General features: G+C 36.5%; 1 protein-coding gene across 12 annotated transcripts in view; it reads left to right on the top strand.

Annotated features, from left to right (window-relative positions):
* BBX (BBX high mobility group box domain containing) overlaps positions 1 to 22,239 on the top strand; it is a 277,630-nt gene that overhangs the window by 108,760 nt on the left and 146,631 nt on the right. For all 12 annotated transcript variants that reach the window (XM_010350036.3, XM_010350033.3, XM_074404425.1 and 9 more), the window contains one exon: positions 10,921 to 10,994. The gene's annotated coding sequence lies outside the window, so the exon portion shown is untranslated. The remainder of the gene's footprint in view (positions 1 to 10,920; positions 10,995 to 22,239) is intronic.

Raw genomic sequence — 22,239 nt, 5'->3', positions numbered from 1 at the left:
AAAATAGCTTTGGAATGAGGACTGGAATATGGAGACAAAGAGAGACCTAATTCGTTAATTAGAATTAAGTTATTTTCTTAGCAACAGTGTTGAACTGTTTTGTAGATTTTACTTAAGCAAATAACCTTAAATTTCAAGCCTATTCAAGTGTATATCATAGACAATATCTTGAAGATTCCCCAAAATTTATTATATGAAACTTAATGCTGATGACATTCATTGAAGGCTATAAACCGTGTCAGAATTGTTACTATGCTTGTTACTGTTCACCCTGAAAGTGCAATAAGTGAAGTTCACTTGTACCTTTGTTATCAAAGCAGGCTGTGGTATTTCCAGAACTCTAAGCCTTGTTGATAGCTAATGTTTAGAAATAAATCTTAGGTCTGAATTTACATTTAATGATTCCTTTCTTTCTATCCACCTTACCTCCAGAGAATAAACAAATACTTTTGTTGTTGCTTTTAAGTTATAGCAAGTATTTTCTTTGTCTGGAATCTGAGTAATGGTAGAGCTCAGTAGTTTGAAGTTTGTTTTTGGTTACGTGATGTTCTTATGTGACCATATCACATATATTAAGTTCAACTTTTATGAAAGAGACCTGGGTCAAGTAAGTTGATATGAGGGATCTAGTGAAGAAAATAATTATTATATGTATTATACGATGCCCAACTCTTGGGTTCCTTATGACTATTACATCTATAAAAGTAACTCAAACACCACACCTGTTCAAGCTATGAAGATTTTATTTGAAAATTATATTCACAGTACTTTTGGTATTGATATGTTTTACTTTATTTAACTCTTCAAAAATTGGGTATGTTTTTCCAGAGGCATGTATGGTAACTCTCACTGAAGCAAAACACCATATTCCAAGTGATTCCATGTTTTTGTTTTTGTTTTGTTTTGTTTTTTCTCCTAAATCTAAGAAGAAGATGTGAGGCCATAACATTGCATGGAAAATGGGTTGTGTGCCACTACTGCCACACATAAGCAAATTTCAAGATATTGGAGATACCATAGAATTAGTTTTAGAAGTCAAATTAACATTTGCCAGTTTTTAGAATTTGTCTTGAAACCTGAAACTTATCTTTATAGGAAAGACAATTGAAGGAGAAACTGGTAGGTATCATCACGTGCCAAAATTTTTGAATAAAGTCATTGAAATTAGGATTTGAAATAGAGTGAAACAAATCACTATTCTCTTTCCTTTTTTTTTTTAGGAAGTATATATGTGGTTCAGTATTTTCATCTTCCTTTTATTTCAACAAAACTGTAAAGTGTTCTGTGCTGTTTCTCCTCCCCCTTTGGGTACTTGTAATAATATAGCATAAACTTTGTATTATTTGTTTTGCATGCTTTGCCATGATTCGGGTTTCATATGTATTCATCACTCAGCTGCAGTGTTCACAGGGATGGAATAAGCTGAGTGACCAAGCCTGGGTGGTATTTCTATACCAGAAACTCGGGTAGAATTAGGTCAGTCCCACTCAAGGAGCCGTGGACTCTTTTCCCAAAATATGTGTACATTCAAGGCACAGGGAGTATTTTTTTTTTAATCTAAGTGCTTTTACCAAGGAATGGGGGACTGTATGATGAGCAGGCAGAAACATACATGTCTGTAATTTGCTGCTTAAGAAAAGCCAGTATGGAAAATACACTTTTGTAGCTGATTGTCCTGCTATTTAAATAAAGTTTCTACATGAGTCTCCTTTTTAACTTGAAAGTTCACAAATTCTGATTGTTAATTGTATAAGAAGTTAAAATTTCAGATTACTTATTAGCAGTATTAAGAACCATGGCTATTACAGGTGTGTCTTAGGCTACTTCAGGATAAGTGTTTTGCCATTTGCCTTGTAGTTCTTATAATTGGTACTCCCTGGGGTTGTATAACACTGATTTCTGTGGGTTACTACGCTGAAACTAGTGACAAAAGATAAACCTTATGTCTAACAATAGAAATAGCTGGAGAATATTTGCTTTGCTATTTTGAATTGGCTTAATCTAAACTAAATGTTTTGTGTTACTTTAAATATTGACTGCTATGGGAGCAGTAGCAACTAATGCAGTGGGCATTTATGGAGGATTAATTATTGGTAGAACATTTATATCGTATAGAGGTTGTTATTGTAGGAGACAATGGAGAACATAATTTTAATTGATACTAGGTGTTTCTAGTGTGGTGAGCATTTAAAGGAGAATTACTCATTATGTATTCTCAACTAGCATTGGCTTGCTCTTCTTCAGTCAGTATATAATTTTACTGTAGTTAGAATGTAATAAACTAACATTAACTTAAAAATAATAATAGACTTTTTTAAAGAAGTTTTAGGTTCACAGCAAAATTGAGTGGAAAGTACAGAGAATTCCTCTATGGTGTCTACACTGACATTAACTTTTTATTCTAAGGTATTTATAGGAATATTTAGGAACACAAATATTTTACAGGCTCTCTTCTACAGCTAACAAGCATCTTTCTTTGCCCTCAGGCTAGAAAGGAAAAAGTGTCTTAAGGCCAGAGACATTCTCTGACTGAACATTGACAGTAAAAACTTAGGCCCTGGTTTTATGATACTTTCCAGCTGAACACTTCTATGGAAGGCCACAGGAAGAGTAGGGATGCAGTGTAATCCGGTCAGGAGCCTCCTGCTGGTCTGTGGATGACAAGTTGCAGATCAAACGGACTGATCATTTTCCAGAAGGGCAGTGTGGTACAGTGTGTACTGACGATGGCAGTAGCCCTGGGTTCTGGCCTACATCTGCCTCTGACTTGCTGTGTGGTCAAAGGGTTGAACTGAGTGGCTCCAAACTCTTATCTGCCTCCAGCATTCTGTCATCCTGTGACTTCACAGGATGTGTGATAGGGAAAAACATCAGATCCTACAAGGGTAGCAGTGTGAAGTAATGAGAAAAGCACTGTGACGACCTGGGATGTTGTCACAGCTCTGTCATAAGCCAGCCAATGGCCTTTTGTGTAGTCACTTCAATTTGCTGGGTCTTACTTGGTTTCAGCTATGGAAAGGTAATTGGACTTCCCTGATGGACTCTAAGGAAAGTTGCTTGGAGTTCCTTCATTCCCTCCTTCCGTCCCTCCTTCCCTTTACTTTCTTCTTTCCTTTCCTTCCTTTTCTTTCTTGTTACTCAGGCTGGAATGCAGTGGTGCAGTCATGGCTCACTGCAGCCTTGAACTCCCAGGCTCAAGCCATCTTCCCACCTCAGCCTTCTGAGTAACGGGTACTAACTACAGGTGCAAGCCATCAAGCCTGGCTAATTTTTAAAAATTTTTGTACAGGTATGGTCTCACTACGTTGCCTAGGCTGGTCTCAAACTCCTGAGCTCAAGGAATCCTCCCACCTGAACCTCCTGAGTAGCTGGGACTACGGGCGTGCATCACTATGCCCAGCTAATTTTTAAATATTTTGTACAGGCGGGGTTGTCTCAGTATGTTGCCCAGGCTGGTCTTGAACTGCTGAGTTCAAGTGATCCTCCTGCCTTGGCCTCCCAAAGTGCTAGGATTATAGGAATGAGCCACGTTGCCCAGCCTATTTTTCTGATTTGAAATAACTAATTACCACATGATATTATTCATCCCAAGGATAACTGATTTGTCACAAGTTACTTCAAAAAGGAGCATATCGAATAGTTGCCATTGGTCACTTTTGAACAGACTCCTTTGTGTCTTCACTATCAGGAGTATCCTTGCAATGAATATATCTGGAGCTAATCTTTCTGCAGATAAACGATTTGCTGGAAATACATTAGACACACTTGTAGGGACAGGTACTTTTTCTGGACAGTACAGTTTTTTGTTTTTTAAAAAGTAACGTGACCAGGCATGGTGGCTCACGCCTGTAATTCCAATATGTTTTGGGAGGCCAAGGTGGGAAGAATGCTTGATCTCAGGAGTTCAAGACACCAGCCTGGGCAACTTGGAGAAACTGCTTCTCTACCCCGCCCCCCAAAAAAACCGTACATACACACACATACACACACACACCCCTCTATCTATATCTATCTACCTATCTTTCTGTACAGAAACCACTTCTCTACAAAAAAAAAAAATATGTACACACACACACACACACACACACACACACACACACACCACTTCTCTACTAAAAAAAAAATACATGCACAAATTAACCAGGTATGATAGAGTGTGCCTATGTGCCTATAGGCCCAGCTACTCGGGAGGCTGAGGTGGGAGGATCACCTGAGCCCAAGAAGCAGAGGTTGCAGTGAGCTGAGATTGCACCACTGCACTCCAGCCTGAGCAACAGAGCGAGACCCTGTGTAAAAAAAAGCAAAGGAATATATTATAATTCTTGATCAAAATTATGCCATTAAATGACATTATTTAATATATTAATAAGGGAATATTAATATATTTTGCTTCTTGGAACTGAATATTTTCTATTTAAAATTATGTAAATTGTTAATGACTTCCCTTTTTATCAAATGACTTTGGACTAAATTTTTTTTTTGTTAAGAATGTGATTTTTTATATATTGCAAATGATCGCTGACATGAAAGCAGCCAAGAGAACACTTTCTTGCCTCCACAGACAAAGTGGTCTTGACGTTTGTCCACAGTGGCTTCCATTTGCAGAACCCCTTCCTGAAGGTACAGGCTAATGCCCAAAGTGTGTAGGTCAGGGTTTACTTCAGCTAACCCAGTCTCTGAGGGGCATCTCATGGGACTGGGATTATCTTTAACTGTTCATTTTCCAGCTTAGTTCTCAGTGGCTTGATAGAGCTTATAAATCTTCCCAAAGATCCCAGGGCTTCTCTGTTATTATTCCAAGTGTGCAATATCCCATACCTGAGAAGGTCCCATTGATAGTTCATAGGAGTATAAAATAGGCATCTGACTAGACTAATGCCTACTTATTTTCCATCTCCCCTATGGAAACTGCAGACATTCATGGTTCCACTGTGGTCTTTGCAGCAAAAATCATAACGGCATGTGCTCATGGTAATAAGATATCTGTATTATTAAATCAGCTAACGTACATTGAAATTGGTAGGGTTAAACATGAGACTGTCAGAATTAAATATATATGAAAGCCATCTAAATTAAAATCTATGGCAAAATACCGCTTGAGAAGTAGCAATTAATTCAGCACCCAAATGTTGAGAATAGTCAAGGCAAACTTTGTTGTGCTCAGGATGTAACTTTACTAAATGCTTTTCTACCCCTTAGTTTTATCTCTAATGAGATGACTGACATTTATTGAGCACTTATTGCATACCAAATGCTTTACAATTTATAATACCTTCTAATAATTCTTATGGTAACCATTAGAGATGTAGGGATTGTTATCCCTATTTTGCTGATGAGGAATAGAGGCTCAGAGAAGCTTAGGAATTGGTGCACAATTGCAAGGTAGTAAACCTAAGGCCAGTATGCTTAGTATAACACCATGCTGCTAACATTCCTCTGGTATTTAGGAAACTATGAAAAGAAAAAGAGCAAATCACGTTGCTTTCTCATTTGCCCACATTTCATGTCTTACTTTCTCATGTGAACCTGTACTTCAACCACATCTGCTGCATATACCTCCTGTCCCTTCTAGCAAGTCTGAACCTTTGCTCATCTTATGCCTTTAACACTCTCTTCCATCCTATCTGTCTGTATTCCCAGCTGCCTTTGGTTCTTCAGGTTCCAGTTTTATTCATCTCCTGTGTAGAGATCCCTGGTATATTCTAACTTTAAAAAATTTCTTTGCTTACCATTTTGACATTTTATGCATACTATGCTATTATTATTTAATTTGTGTGTTTGTGTATTTGATCACCTAACTAGATCTCATCAGCTTTAAGAAAGCAATAACTCTGTTATAGTAGCTTTTTTTTTTTTTTTTTTTTTCCGGTAAGACAGAGTCTTGCTCTGTCACCCAGGCTGGAGTATAGTGGTTCAGTCTTGGCTCACCACAACCTCCGCCTCCCAAGTTCATGCAATTCTCCTGCCTCAGCCTCCGAAGTAGCTGGGATTACAGGCACCCAACACCATGCCCGACTGATTTTTGTGTTTTTAATAGAGGTGAAGTTTCACCATGTTGGCCAGGCTGGTCTTGAACACTTGCCTCGACCTCCCAAAGTGCTGGTATTACAGGCATGAGCCAGCACGTCCCACCCATTGTAATAGCTTTTGCAGTGTTAATGCGTATTAGGTCAGTAATAGTAAAAGGCTACATCATGTGCCTTGCTATTCTGTTGGCATATAGGTAGGTGGTAGTTAATTTTTTTTTTTTTTTTTTTTGAGACCGAATCCCACTCTGTCACCCAGGCTAGAGTGCAGTGACACTATCTCAGCTCACTGCCACCCATGTTTAAATGATTCTCCTGCCTCAGCCTCCTGAGTAGCTGGAACTATAGGCCCACACTATCATGCCTGGGTAATTTTTTTTGTTTATTGTAGAGATGGGGTTTCCTCATGATGCTTGGGCTGGTTTGAACTCCTAAGCTCATGTGATCCACCTGCCTGGGCCTTACAAAGTACTGGGATTATAGGCATGAGCCACGATGGCTGGCCAGTAATTTTTAAAAATATTTTATATCTAGTTCAATATTGAATACTGAAGATTTGCAAATCTTTCATCTGCTGTTACAAAGGGCCCATCTGAAACAATGAATGCTGGAGTTTTCTGACCCTACTACCCAGTGTTTTCTGAGAGTCCAAACAAAGGGACAAACCTGTAATTGCTTAGTAGTTACTTTGGTTTATTGTCAAATATCTAGGGAAGTTTTAAGACATGTTTGTCTTTTTACTCTATTTAATGTTTCTCAACTGAAAGGCTCTGGTGGTAATGAGCAAATGCCGAGGTAGGGGTGGGAAGGTGATAAAGAGGTAATTCAGATTTGCATTTCTTTCGAGAGATTTCCATTCCAGTATAGCTGACATTGTAATTTCAGTTAAATATTGGTGCCTGACCAGAAATGCCTGTGAAACAGCTGTGGTTTAAGCTTCAACTGTAGAAGACAGACGGGTGATTTTAACAAAAGTTTTGTCTTTATTCATATTTTGTCACTTTTTAAATTTCATATGTGTGTGTATGTGAGTGTATATATGTTCCTGCAGTTATCTTTCTCTATATGCAGAATTTTATTTCAGCCAATGATTTAACTAGAGTTCAGCCTGTGAGTTTATCATTTCTAGGCCTTTAGCCTGTAGTGGACAACAGTGACCTGAGGCATGGAATTCATTGGCCACAATTGCACAAGAGTTGGTATAACAACATCATTTTCAGTACTATAAATTGGATAATGTGTCTGATGCTACTGTTGGGAATAACAGAATATATAGAGTGGGAAAGGGTTATACATGCTGAGGACAGAATTAAGTAAAGAATTTTTTGACTACAAACACAACTACATTATATTACATGGAAGTAAATGCTTGGAGATTAAGTTCATTTTATCAACATGTATATTAGAGTGAGTCGAGGAGAAGATAAGAATTGTATTCCTATAAAGATGGAGACGTAGTTTTAAAGTAGGAAAAATCTTTTAAGAAAACGTGCATTATAAAGTAGAAATTGGAATACAGTACCTACTGTGGGCATGGAGGAAGCCAGTGGAAGGTTTTGTTGGAAGAGTGGGTTTTAGAACTCCTAGTTTGTGACCTGTACTTACTTTGAGTCTCAGAAGTCATGCTGGCTCTTAGATTAGAAATACAACCTCTTTGAAAGCATAAATGTAGTTGAAAGAAATAATTTAAAAATTTGCTTTTTCAGTCCTCCACCTCCCCACCTTTTTAAGATGTAAAAGCATGAGTATTCTGTTTTCAGAAGGATGAGGAAAAAATCCTTATTTCCTTTCTAGCAATTTGGCTATTTTTGTTGTTGTTTTTACTGCATAACTGGAGAGGCATCTGTACATTGCATGGTATCATGCCCAGCAATTTTTTTTTCATTTGAATGTAATTTTTCCTTAGCAAATAATTGCAGTCCAGAATGACTTTTATTGAGCTTGATTGAATCAGGGGTATGTATGAAAATGAGTTCATTAAAGCTTAATTTATTACCCAGAGAATTGATGAAAACATCAGGAAAGCAGTCATTCATGGGGATTAAATATTCTTCTGTGTAAGTGGGCAACATGGTTACCTTGGAGTTCCTTCTGCACTGACTTGGTAGTACTGACATCAGGGTGCAGAACACAGTGTTGGCATACTAGGGGATTTTGCCATGATGTGCCTTTGAATGCTATGCTGGACATTAATTGGGAATCTGCCTCATTGTAGGAGATGGCACCTCACCTTTTTTAATATAAAAAGCTTTTCAGAACAGCACCTCAAGGGGCAGTCCGAGAGCTGTGCCAAAAAGCCAGTTGCTTCAGGATGTTTCAGTGGTGGTTTAGGCCACATCTGTAAGACAGGTTCTTCACATGCCAAGTCGGATACCCTGTTTGTAAGGGACAAATTATATTTAATAGATGTCTCTCCCACCTGCCATTATGGTTTCTCAGAGGGAACTCTGAGCTGTGCCAGAGCAGTGCTGGCTAGGATGGGGTGGGGGTGGTGCAGCGTCATGGTTGGAAAGCAGAGGCCTTGAAAAGGGAAAGACAGGTTCCTAATGAGGCAGTGAGCTAACCACTGGGAGTCAGGAAGCCAAGGCCCTGTGGGGGGTGAGTGGGGCTTGATAGTAAGCCAAAGTGGAACCTAGAGAACACAGACAGGTATCAGGTGGCTCAGATGAAAATCTGCCCAGGTGTTGGTCTCAGGGCACATTCCAGTCACCGTTCTGTAGTGTTCTGCTCACACTTAGGGCATTTCCCCCTGCTGGCCCACCTGCCTTTCTGATACCTCACATCACTACTCATTTCCATCAAATCAGAACGCTCTGTGAAATACTAATGATTTAAATGTAGAGCAGTGTATGCTGCAACTGCTTTTCTGAGGCTACTCATGTGGTCATTTGTAGTAGCCAGATAAAATTTGGAGTGTTTACGTTTGGCTTAAGAGAACTCAAAGGCAGTCTGTCACAGGCAGGACCTTCAGCCTTGAAACTGATGTCTGCTCTGTGGCTGATTTCCTGGTTTCTTAAGTTTACCATGATTCCTTCGTTATCATAAAAACCCATATTGGCCAAAGCACAGCCAATCTCCTCTCTCACCCCTCCAGTACTTTATCCATAGGTAGTTACATCACAGGGAATAAATTATTGAATGGTTATCAAGACAAAGTGCAATTATGGTTAACTTTTTGGAATATATTCAATTATATTAATAGAAACAACTCTCTAAGGATATATGAAGATTAATGAGTTTATCTTTCAGCTCCTGAAAGAACTTACATATATAGGATGTATGAGGTATTTTATTTCTCAGGTAGCATGTATTCACTTCTTAAAAAGTAAATCCTTAAACCAAAATAAGAATGAAACTCACACTGTAAAGTTAATGGTAGATTTTCTTATCCCAAGTTTGGCAGTACAAATGATATATGCTTTTAGATTATACCAGTTTATTTACTTGACATTTATAGTCATTTACTTCATGATATTTGCTTATTTATTTCATAATATTTAATGGTTCTTCTGTATACTTTGGTAGATTTACATGAAAAAGAAGTATGTGAATGTGATAGTATTATGAGATAGCCTTTTAAAATATTTTGAATATTTACATGTTGCCTCTTTTATGATAATAATCGACTTTTATACTGTTTATTTTATCAGTGTTTGGGATTGGCATGCTGCTTTCCTAAATTGTAGTAAAAGCTTGGGCATCTGATTTGAAAGTATTCATATATGTACTTTATAGTTTGCCTCAGAGATCTGGATTTATTCTTGCATCTATATGCTTGTTTTAAAAAAATATGGATGAATGAGGAGTATCTTGTATGAAGCCACATGAGACCAATTAATACTTTATTCATTCTTTTCAGCTTTTGTTTTTGTTAATAGCACTGGGTGGTAACTGAGTCATCTAATTCTAGATAGGATTACTCAGATGAATCATTACATATTTTTGATATTTAATTCGAAGAGCCAGTTCTTCCATATCACAGTGGCTTATTAGGAAAAAAAAAACTTAAGCTAAGTCATAAAATGACTGATAGTGTATTGATAGAGCCATAAACCCGTAAGTGATATCCAATTTCTACAGTGTGTAGCTTACAGATTGAGAAGAAATATATTGTCATAATCTGCCTAGAGCAGGGAATTGTTTCTTTTAGTTGAGTGTGGGTTTAGTTTTACCACTGAAGCAACTTAAATTTGTCTTACAAAGAAACATAAATGATAACTTTTGAATTCTCAGAAATGCTATGGTTTAGGGATATGTATTTGCAGTGTTATTAAAATAAAATGTTCCATTTAATTTATGCATACACCCTTTTGATGATTTTGACCTTGTGTTTATTTCATCCTTTATCCTTAGAAAACAAAAATTATTATCTATTTGTCCCCCTAACTCCAGGCTGCTTTCTTGTTTGTTCGTTTTTACTATCTTGCTTCATTCATTATCTTTAGTATATTTAAAAGATAAATCATAGTTATTAATATCTGAATCACAGTTTATCTGGTTGAGTTGGGCCAGTCATTTAAAATAACTTGAATTTAGTGAGGATGATGATTTAACCCCATGTTTTTCCAAAGGATTTGCCTGTAATTCTACACTTATTTATAGCCAAAAGGCTAAGAAGTTACTGCCCGTGATTAATTCCTAGTATGTGTAACCTTCATCTGAGAATTTCCATTGAATAACTTTAGTGACTGTCTTTTTGTTAAAGTTGACAATAAACACTTTAGGCCACTTTCTCTAACTAGCACTGACATAGGGAAATTTGCCTCATATTGATTGTTTGGCTAGTAATTCATTTTATTTGGAGATTATTTTGCTAAAGAGAATGAGTGTCAGCTTTGTTTGAAAGACCTTCCTGGCTTACCATATTAACTACTTTTCTATGGGTCTTTCACAGAATCCTGCTGCATCACAGAATCTGGAAGTTCTGATGTTCCATTGAAATCACAATGGAAAGTCTTGACTTGACTGGTAAGAGCTGTTGTCAAGGTGCATCTTACTTACCTGGAAGCAATGAGGCAGTCAAGAACTATGTGCTGTCAGAGCTGGTCTCAGCTTTTCCCCATAATCCATATTAATCAAGGAAGTGTGATCATTGGATTTCTGTTTCTTGTCAATTTTGTTATTTTTTTAAGGTGTGACTTTTAATCTCCATTATCAAGTAAGTTAAATTTTCTTTTAAACTAATGAAAAACTTAAAATTAGCTGTTTTAAAATCTCCAATTTGTTTCTCTACAGTAGTGTGTTTATTGGTGAAAGTTGGTTTATCGAAGTCCTAGATACTTAGAGGTCATATACTTAAATAGGTATTAAATTGGGCTGGTCCCCAAAAGCTGTTTTTTTGTACTGCTGTTGACTTTAATTGAAAAATGAATCAGTATCAAAGCATTATGGAGTTTTTCTTACCTGTTAAAAAATAATAGAGGTGTGTGTAGCTGTGTCTTGAAACCACTTTAATTATGAAAACTACACAAGGAAAAAGTTGAGATTTTAAAATATATACATGTGCCAAATTATATAAAATTCTAAAACTCACAGATACTATAACTGTCGTTTTCTATGTTAGTTTTTTCAAGCTGATGTTTTAGGGTAAAATTTTCTTTTTTAACTTTGGCGTATGGCAATAATATTTTTAAATTAGTTTTAATAATAATTACTTAAATGAATAGAGTTTTCCCAATCTGGGAATCAAACTTGGGATGGCTTTACTATTATCTGAATACTTTATGGTGAACTGATGATTTATAAGACTGAGGAACTTGTTGTGAATTAAAATGAGCAAATACAGTAAATAATGTTTAGTTACAGTTTTCAGGAAAGGAACTCATTGTTTACTTATTAATTAAGATTAATCCAAGATCTTTTCTGTTTTGAAGTATCTTTATTTTGTAGCTTATTACATCTGTCTAGATTGTTTGTCTGCCTTCCCCTTTTGGTAACTGTATCACTGAATGTTGCTTTCATGACATGAGCATAAATATGAAGCCTCTGAACCAGGCTCCTAAAAGTCATTGTCTAGGATTATACACATAGTAAAATGCATATGATTTATTTGAATATGTATTTATAATAGGGCATTTAAACAACAATAAAACCTTAATGCCAGTGAGAAGATTAGAATTTAATTATTGTTTTTCTTCTTCACTGTGCTATCCTTTAAGGCACACTTGTTACAAATATTAATACAAATTCTCAATTTAAGAATGCTAGCCAGAATACAGTTAATTATGGTTTTACTGAGTCAGCAGTATGTACTGTGGAATTTTCAAAAATTGATACTGAAATTTCAAGTATGTTCTCATTTGCTAATCAAAAAGGGAGTTTAGTATGGTGAGGTTTAAAGAAAATGAAATTTGTAGCAGTAAAAAAGCAAAGCAGGACACTTTATCTGACCTGTTCAGAAAAACTAAGTCATGAACCAGGATTACCATGGCAGACTTCACTAAGTAGCCATCTGAGATATGATTTCTGAATGTTAATCAGATTATTACAATACATGTTTTATTGACCCTAAGAAATTGACAGAAATCCAAACTGCTAATAAAATTTAAAATGGAAGCTTAATGGCAGGTGGCTAAGACTGCATACTTCTAGCTGACCTATATGCTTATCTTAAGTACAGTAATAACTGAGAAACAGAAAAGATGCCATACAAAACCTGGAGTAATTGAGGAAACAAATCCTAGAAGATGTTGCTTGGCAAAAGGACTCCAGCGTTCAGTGAATCTGGGAAACATATTAGTCAACTTAGTCAATTACATCTCAATATCAGAAGAGCCTCCAAATCTTAGTGGTTTATGTCAATAAACGTTTATTTCTCATTTATGTTCATGTCCCTGATTAGTCTCCTGCCACTCTGCTCCACGTCCTCTTAATTCCTGGACCAAAGCTGAAGGAGCAGTCAGTGTTTCTGGCATGTACACGTTTTGAAGAGGAAAGAGAAAAGTGATGGAATCATGGCTCTTAACAAGGCTGCTTGAAAGTGGCACATCATTAACTCTCATAATTAATTGGCCAGAGCATGTCACAAGGCGAAACTGGCATCATGTGAGGGAGTAGCCTTGTAAGAGGGGATAAGAAAAACTGATAGGGAGAAACAGTACATATTTTCACTACTATATTTGCAGAATAACATCTACTGCTTTTTTAGAGAGTGCACATAATGTATTAAAGATATCAGGAAGTTCTTCAGTATATGAATGTGTTAACATGTAAAATCATTTGACCATGAATCATTTTGTTATGTGAAACACTGTCAGTGACAAGTTTTAAGGATACAATTCAAGAGTTTCTTATATTTTGAACCTTACAAGTTTTCCTAAAATTTAGAAAAAGTTTCTAATGTGTATAATAGACTTAGGTTATTGTTTTATAGGTAGTTTTAAAATGAATAAAAATCACTGCAAACCAGACCCTCCGCAATTTGCATATAGAATTAGAGAAAGGAAATATGATACTTAAAGTAATTCTTTTACCTATATATAATAGGTTACTGTCTAATTTGATATAGAATGAGAATGAGGAAATGGATATTTAGCTTTTTCCAGTATTAATATATTAATTGTACTGGATATAATGGTAGCCAAATGCCTTTTTCTATTTAATTTCAATTTTAGCAATCATTCTAGTGATGAAGAATGCAGACACCATAGGGAGCTTAACAATTGCATCCCAGGAGTTTTCTGAGGTACTCTGCCTGAGGTCACATTCACTATACAGTGACTTTTGCATTATTATCTCTTAAATCTTCTAGAAAATTGTTAGCACATAGAACTCCTCAGCCAATGTTGGTTTTATTCATCTCACAGGTATTAAAAAACGTTATGACCAGACTTGTGTGGATTAAGATGATTGATTTAAAGATCCTGTAATATATAAACAATGCTTTGTAATAGTTTATAATTCCTTAAGACTGGGAGTAAGGAACATGCTTAGACATCTATTTTACTCTGTTCTTATGATGCTAATAAAGACATACCCAAGACTGGGTAATTTATAAAGGAAAGGGGTTTAATGGAGTCACCATTTCATATGTTTGGGAGGCCTCACAATCATGGCAGAAGGCAGGAAGGTAAAGGAAGAGAAAAGGCAAGTCTTACATGGTAGCAGGCAGGAGAGCATGTGCAGGGGTACTCCCTTTATAAAAACCATCTGATCTGGTGAGACTTACTCACTATTACAAGAACAGCATGGGAAAAAAAAACTCACCCCGTGATTCAGTTAACTTCCACCAGGTCCCTGTCATGACACAGGGATTAGTACAATTAAGGTGAGATTTGGGTTGGGACACAGAGCCAAACCATATCAACATCTGTGTCTTTAATATATATATATATATATATGGTTAGAGGGCAGGACACTATAGCAAAACATGGGTTTTGTCTTCAGAAAAAAATCCTAGTTTTGGCACTTTTTAATTGAAAGCAATTGGGTGATTGATTATATTAGACCTCTCTGAAATGTTGTTTTCTCATTGTAATATAGGGATAATGATCTCTCCCTTGTAAGATTGTGAGAAGTAAATGAGGTAATGGGTTAATTGTCTGAAAACAGTCCCTGGCACATAGAAGCACTCAAGAAGTAGTAGTTTAAAAAAGAAAGATGTGATCAAAGTTCAAGAATCTTGATACCCTGTACCATACCTCTCTCTGATAGACATCTGACAGTGCCTATCTAAAATGTGTTTGTTTATAAACACATAATGTCCACACACCTGCCAAGGGTTTTAAAAAAATTGTTCTGAATACGTAAGAACCTATGCATTCTTTTTTACTTCTGCTGGAAATTGGAAGTGGCTTTATCCTTATTTGCTGAGAGAAAGGGTGAGTCCCATGATGTAATAATTAACTTCTTGCCACTGAGAATTTAGAAGTCCCGAGAACAGAGTGATGGCCAATAGTTCATATACTTTATGGCTTTTCCTCTGCATATTAATGAGGTCAGCATTAAGTTACAAAAATAGCTAATTCTATGTAATCTTGAGGCAAGGTATAAGAACAGGAAATGGTGCTACTGAAATTCTTTTTCCTCATATAAAGCAAATACTGTTTGGTTTCAGGAGAAGTAAGCATTTCTATTTTAATATTTTTATGTTACTGTTCCCCAGTATGAAGATTTAATTAGATTCCTTAAAGCAGGGATCCCCAATCCCCTGGGCCTGGAACTGGTACTGGTCCATGGCCTATTAGGAACGGGGTTGCCCAGCAGGAGCTGAGCAGGGGGTGGGCAGCATTACCACCTGAGCTTTGCCTCCTGTCAGAGCAGCAGCAGCGACATTAGATTCTCATAGGAGCTGGAACCCTACTGTGAGCTGCATATGTGAGGGAGCTAGGTTGGAGGCTCCTTATGAGAATCTAATGCGTCCCCAAACTTTTTACACAGGGGGCCAGTTCACTGTCCCTCAGACCGTTGGAGGGCCGCCACGTACTGTGCTCCTCTCACTGACCACCAATGAAAGAGGTGCCCCTTCCTGAAGTGCAGCGGGGGGCCGGATAAATGGCCTCAGGGGGCCGCATGCAGCCCATGGGCCGTAGTTCAGGGACACCCGATCTAATGCTTGATGATCTAAGGTGGGACAGTTTCATGCCCAAACCATCCCCCCAACGTCCCTTACCATCCATGGAAAAATTGCCTTCCGTGAAAGCAGTCCCCGGTGCTAAACCCAGGCCACTTCTAAATCTTTTATATGCATTATTTCATTTATACCTTACAATATCCTATGAGCCAGGCGTTGTTATCTTTCTTTTGCAGAGAAGAAATGGGCGTAGAGAGAGATTAGTTAACCAGCTCATGATCACTCTCTCAGGGCAGTGATGCCCTTCAGAGCTGGGATCCAAGCTCCAGGGTACTTGGCTTCAAGGCCAGAGCTGCTAGTGTAGAGTGCCACAGGAAAGTAGCCATTGTAGAAGAACAGCTGAGCAATTTTAAAACATTTGGTAAGATCACTGCCTAAACTAAATTCTCTATTGACATTGTCCCCTTGTCCTTTCAGAATCAAGTACAACATAGTAATAATATCTTTTGATTCAACGCCTTATGCTTTTATTCTAAAATGACTTCTTTAATTTAAAATAGCACATATATATATATAAATGATTTTGGGGGGCGTGGATTAGTCTTAAAATTGTTCCAGGCTCTCTCTTTTTATAAATGGAGTATCTTTGTAACTATTAGTTGTTCATTCACCTGGATTGTTGGTAGAGTAAAACCACCTTAAAAAATATAAACTCTTCATCTTCAGAGGTTGTATTAGTTTACTTGTGTTGCTGTAACACATAAAAAAAAAAGTGTTAGACTGGGTGGTTTAAACAACAGACACTTATTTTAAGTTGAAAGTTCTGGAGGCTAGAAGTCAGTGACTAAGGTGCTGGAAAAGTCACTTTCTAGTGAGGGCTTCTGCCACCAGAAAGGTCTGCCTTCTTGCTGTGTCCTCACATGGCCTGTCCTCTGTGTAGGCAGCAAGCTCCAGTGCCTCTTCTTCTTCTCCTAAGTACGCTAGTTCTTTGGGGTCAGGGCCCCACCCATGTGACCTTGCTTAACCTTTACGTCTCTTTATAGGCCCTAGGCCATCACATTGGGGAGTTGGCTTCAACATATGAATTTGGCGCAGCACACAATTTCATCTATAACATAGATTTTTGTTTTTCTTTACCAAAGAATGAAGTAAAAGTGTTTTAAAAAATACATTTTATGTGATTTAGTCTATAAACAAGATACGTGGCTTGTTACAGTTTTCTAAGATTCTAAAAATATCTTTGATACTTTTGAGGAGGGAGATGTTTGAAATTACTGAATTCCTATTTCTTCTACTTTGAAGTCACCATGCATGAAAATAAGATTCTTACAGGTGAAGGAATCAAGTCTAAGAACTTTAAAATTCAAGTGACTTATATAATGGAGGAATTACATCATTGTCAAAATTGACTTCCATGTGTATTTGTTGTTATCTAGGAATATTAGGAATGTATTTGAAAATTAACTTGAACAAGATAATTACTCTTCGGGGTTATATCTGCTTCTGTTTACTGTAGCAAGACAATTCGCATTGTGTAAGGCAATATTCTTTTACTTTGTGAATCAGTGTAAGGCAATATTCTTTTACTTTGTGAATCAGTTGAGAATGCAAACAGGGAAACAGCATACACTTAAGATTTTGGTAAACAGAAAAAAAAAAAAAAAAAGATTGTGTATTTGAAATGATGCCAGCAGAAGTCAGGAAGTCCTAAGTCTGATAAAGCTACTTAATTATTGCCCTGTCTCCTTACCTGCGTTCTTTCTTTTTTCCCTTTTTTCTCTAATATCAACTTCTAAAATAGGTGATGGATGCTTGAATTTCTCAAGCTGCCTTGTTTTGTTGTTGTTGTTCTGTTCTGTCTTGTTTGGTTCTAGGCCTTTAGCAGCCTGAAGCCATGGTTTTAGTTTCCCTCTCTAGTGATAAGCAGAAAAGAGGGATGAGGAAGGGGCTTTACTGGCTCAACCAGAAACAGAAACTAAGAACCCATGACTGTATTCTCCACCTTGGACACCTAAATACAATGTCTGTGTAGTACTTCTTTCTAATATATAGCCTTTTATAACCTGCTTGATTTAATTTATAATTCTTTTTCTGTTAGGTAAGTCAGGTGATGGGTGTTTGGGATTAGTGCTAAGTAAACAGTGCATTTACTTGTGGAATATTGATACAGGCTCAAATGAACTTTTTTGTTTTTTCTTTGGACGATTGTTTTCTGTGTATAGGTATGTGTTTCTGTGTCGCTAGAATAATTTTTGTTTCTAGTGGTTGGGGATTTGTCTAAAAAATGTATTCAAAAGGAAACAAACCTTTTGAACAAACACTTCTGTGTAAAAACAATTTTAAATTCTTTTGTAAAATTTATCAGTTAACTTGTGTACTTATATGCTAAAGGTTATGCTGTTCGGCAGTGATAGAATTTTGTAGTTGTTGATTTAATTGTTTGAGAGGTATTTTAACTCTTTTGTCCACTTCTGATTTCGGTCTTTCCTAAAAGCTATTTATGAAATGACTCAAACTCTAAAACCTTGTATATAATGAATGTTACCCATGTGTTTCTTCTTTTTTATTATTATTACATTTTAAGTTCTGGGGTACATGTGCAGATTGTGCAGGATTGTTAAATAGGTATACACATGCCATGGTGGTTTGCTGTATCCATCCCCCTGTCATCTATGTTAGATATTTCTCCTAATGGTATCCCTCCCCAATCCCTCCACCCCCTGCTATCCCTCCCCTAACCTTCCCAGCCAATCTAATGATTGTGAAATTCACTAGTTGAGGACAGTATGAATATGTTCAGGCATGGCTTCATGCATTTAATGCAACTCTGAAAGGTGTTGGATCAATTAAGTATTTTTATATTGAAGTCTCTATTCCCTCTGATCTCTCTTCTGGAGAAGTGTGTTTTCCTAGGGAAATAAATGGATCTGTGGGGGGGAGGGATTGCTCATAACATTTCTCCCAGGATCTTCATACATTTTAGTGTAAAATATTCATTTACTGGATATTCTATATAAACACACATCAATGTATGTAGATGTGAGTGTATACATGTATTCTTTCAACTGCTTCAAGATGCTACAGGACTTGTGTACGCTAGAAAGTTTACTAGAAAGTCTATTTTGTGCATGGCTGTATTCCAAAAATTTGGAAATAGTGTCTGGCTCATGGAAGTTGCTCAGTAAACATGTGATGAATTCGTATTATAGGAATTCACATTTCATTAACCTATATTCCACTGAACTTCGTGTTGATAAACATCTCCTGATCTGTATGAAAAATTTTCCCAGACTGAGTTCAGAGAAAGCGGTGTTCTTCCAAATTATGATTTCTCTGTGCTTTTAAGTTTACCGTTAGTTCTATAATCAATAAATGTTAGTGAGCTGAGAACTTAAAATGTAACCACAAAAAATTTCTCTATAGCTGTTGGCTCATTTGTAGCTTACACTGAATCAGCAGGTGTTTGTTAAGACTTATTAGTCTTCTAACAGTGCTTTTCCAACACTTCATCAGTGATCCTGTAAGTGGAGTACATGTGAAGGTTGTGAGATTTAAGGCAGGCACTTTGGTTCATGTTGGGCTTTAAGAGTCGCAATGTGATACCTAGCTTCAGTTAATGTGCACCAGAAAGGTTTACTAAAGTCAACTTTTAGATGTTCTGGGAGGTATTTTTAGGATATTTCTGCACTCAAGTTGATCTATGAAGTTGATAGACAAGAATATTGTGTTTTGTATTATCTTTTATAACCTGCTTAGTTTAATTTGCAGTTGTTTTGCCTCTGCTGTGGCTATATTACTGTTCTTAAAACACAGAGGAATTATCTAATTATTTCATTGTTCTTAACATTTACTATAAAGCCATTAATTACCAAGTGTCTCTTCATGTCAAAAAAATTTTCTGTTTTAGGTAATGTGTTAAGGTATTAAACATTACCGTAGGCACTTAGAATACAGCCAGATGTGGAGGAACTGGCTTCCAAAGAGGGCTTAGCTACCTACTGTTTATGTGGTGAAAACTGTCCTAATAAGTTGTGCCACAGTAATTATACTGAAGAATTGCCAAATAAGAGAAGCAGTAAAACCTATCAAATGTGAGGTGTATCCATGTGCAGAGTAGTATATACCCTCCTGTCCATGCAGGCGGCACCTGGATGGACATGAGACTCCGTCCATGCCCTCAGTAGATTATTTGAATACCGCTATGTTGTCACCATTGTTAGAGTTACCAAGTCATTAAATAGGTGTATTATAAAACTCAATAAAGAAAAGTTTGAAGTCAGCAGTTACTGTCAATCCCCTTAAATACCAAACCTCTTTTTATAGCAATTATTTTGTCAGGCCATTTGAAAGGACAGAAGCATACAGATCATCTTTCAATTCATTTGGTGAAGTGAGCATTTAAATAAATCATAAAGTTTTCAGGTTTGAAAGTTTAGTTCCTGTTAAAATGGTGAGTGTTGCCTATCTTTATTATTCACCTAGAGTTTCACTTTTTAGAGAACAAAAGAGATACCTTTCTAATAAGGCTATTACATCTTATTGATAGTAGAAATGTCTCAATCATGTCTCTTGTTATGAGTTTTTCTCTAATCAGCAGAATTATAGAATTTTTTTACTGACTTACTGCTGTAAATAGAATATTTTATACACTGGAGTTTATTATGTGCCTCTGAAAAAATATTTTAGAACTTTTACTTTCTAATACTTATAAATATCTTGATTCCTACCTCTAGATTGTCAGCTGCATAATGCTCACTATTGCTTCCCAGATATTAATATGGATAGACAGAAACTGAATGGTTTCCTTAGAGGAGACAGATCTGAATGGATCACTTAAAAAAATTTTTTTTTTAACTGTAGGGTGATCTCTTAGAAACATGGACTGTGGAGTCAGATAGACCCAAGACTAAACTAACTCAGGTGTTTTCCATAACTAGGATGTGGTAAAGTTACTTAGCTTTATCTGTGAAATGAGACAAATACCTGCCATGTAAAGTTGTTAGAGGATTAAAAGTACTGGAGGGTATAATCTCAACCCAGCATATGGCAGGGACTATTAAGGACATGTGTTCTTAAATTGGACAGCAAGTCAAAAATGATCTGTAACTTTTTTTGCTTCTTAACTGGTCCTTGAATTAAAGTCCTGTTTATTACTGTCTCTACTCACAACAAAAGAAATGTTTGGCTTCAAAGTGTCCATTTTTACTATGTTGGGAAAGTCTTTATTGAATACAAGATGGACTTGCTTTCCTGATGATTTCATTAGGAAAGAGTAAATTAACATTTACTCTTATAGTTAGATTCCTTAAAAAATACTTTCTGTACAATTGCAGGTGATAGAAGTTCGATTTTATTTTAATTGTACTTCTCCCAATTTTGCAATTTTAATAAAGCCCAAACATTTGAAAATACTAGGAAATAAGTCATCTGTCATTCAGTGGATTATAGTTATTTAGAATATTATTGGTACCTGCTATTAGTATTAACAAGATTATCAGCCCAAACTATGTAAAATTTTTAAGCATAAGAACAAATTTACATAGTCTAGATAACATTCTCCAAAGACTGTATTTTAACAAAACAAGGAGATACAGTATTTTTTTTTCTATTGTACTTTAGGTTCTGGGGTACCTGTGCCGATCGTGCAGGGTTGTTGCATAGGTACTTACATGGTAAGGTGGTTTGCTGCCTCCATCCCCTGTCACCTATATCTGGTATTTCTTCCTATGTTACCCCTCCCCAACCTCCTCACTGCCCACTGTCCCTTCCCTAGCCCCCCTCAACAGACCCCAGTGTGTGATGCTCCTCTACCTGTGTCTCTTTGGTTTCCTGTTCTCATGTCAGTTTGCTAAGAATGATGGTTTCCAGATTCATCCATGTCCCTACAAAGGACACCTACTCATCGTTTTTTATGGCTGCATAGTATTCCATAGTGTATCTGTGCCACATTTTCCTTCTCCAGTCTGTCATTGATGGGCATTTGCATTGGTTCCAGGTCTTTGCTATTGTAAACAGTGCTGCAGTGAACATACGTGTGCATGTGTCTTTATAATAGAACAATTTATAATCCTTTGGGTATATACCTAGTAATGGGATTACTGGGTCAAATGGAATTTCTGTTTCTAGATCCTTGAGGAATCGCCACATCCTTCACCCATTTTTGGTTTAACATTTCATAATTAATTGGTCCAAGAGAAAAAAAAATTATTTTTCTCCGTCTTCAGAAATGTTCTGTAAAAGTTTTTATTTTCTAATAATTTTCATGCACATAAGCATAAAAACCAATACACCTCTGTCTCTGTCCCTTCTATCAATAGCTGTTTTGTATTTTTGTTAAATATCTCTCAACAATTAATATATCTAAACTTGTTTTCAAGGTATTTTAGTACCATCTATGAAATACCTTGGTTCCTTCTAAAAGCTGCCCTTTTTAGTATATGTGTGTTAGGTGTTTGTGGTTCTTTTACAGCAATTTTGCCTTTTCCTTGTTGAGCATATAAACATCCAAACTATAACTGCCATGGATTTTATAGACTTAATTGTATACTTTTAAAATTATTGCTACATATTGAGAAATCTAAACCTTTCCAGAGTGCCTGTGAGAGTTTCTGCTCTGGATCACTATCCCTCTTTAATCTTTCTCCCTCTCCATTCTGTTTCTTTTTAGAATCTGAACTATCCACAGTAATCTCACTGGAAAAA

Source organism: Saimiri boliviensis, chromosome 8, assembly GCF_048565385.1.
Source record: "Saimiri boliviensis isolate mSaiBol1 chromosome 8, mSaiBol1.pri, whole genome shotgun sequence".
NCBI lineage: Eukaryota > Metazoa > Chordata > Mammalia > Primates > Cebidae > Saimiri > Saimiri boliviensis.
The sequence above is the reverse complement of the archived record's forward strand: the minus strand, read 5'-3'. Positions and strand labels throughout refer to the sequence as shown.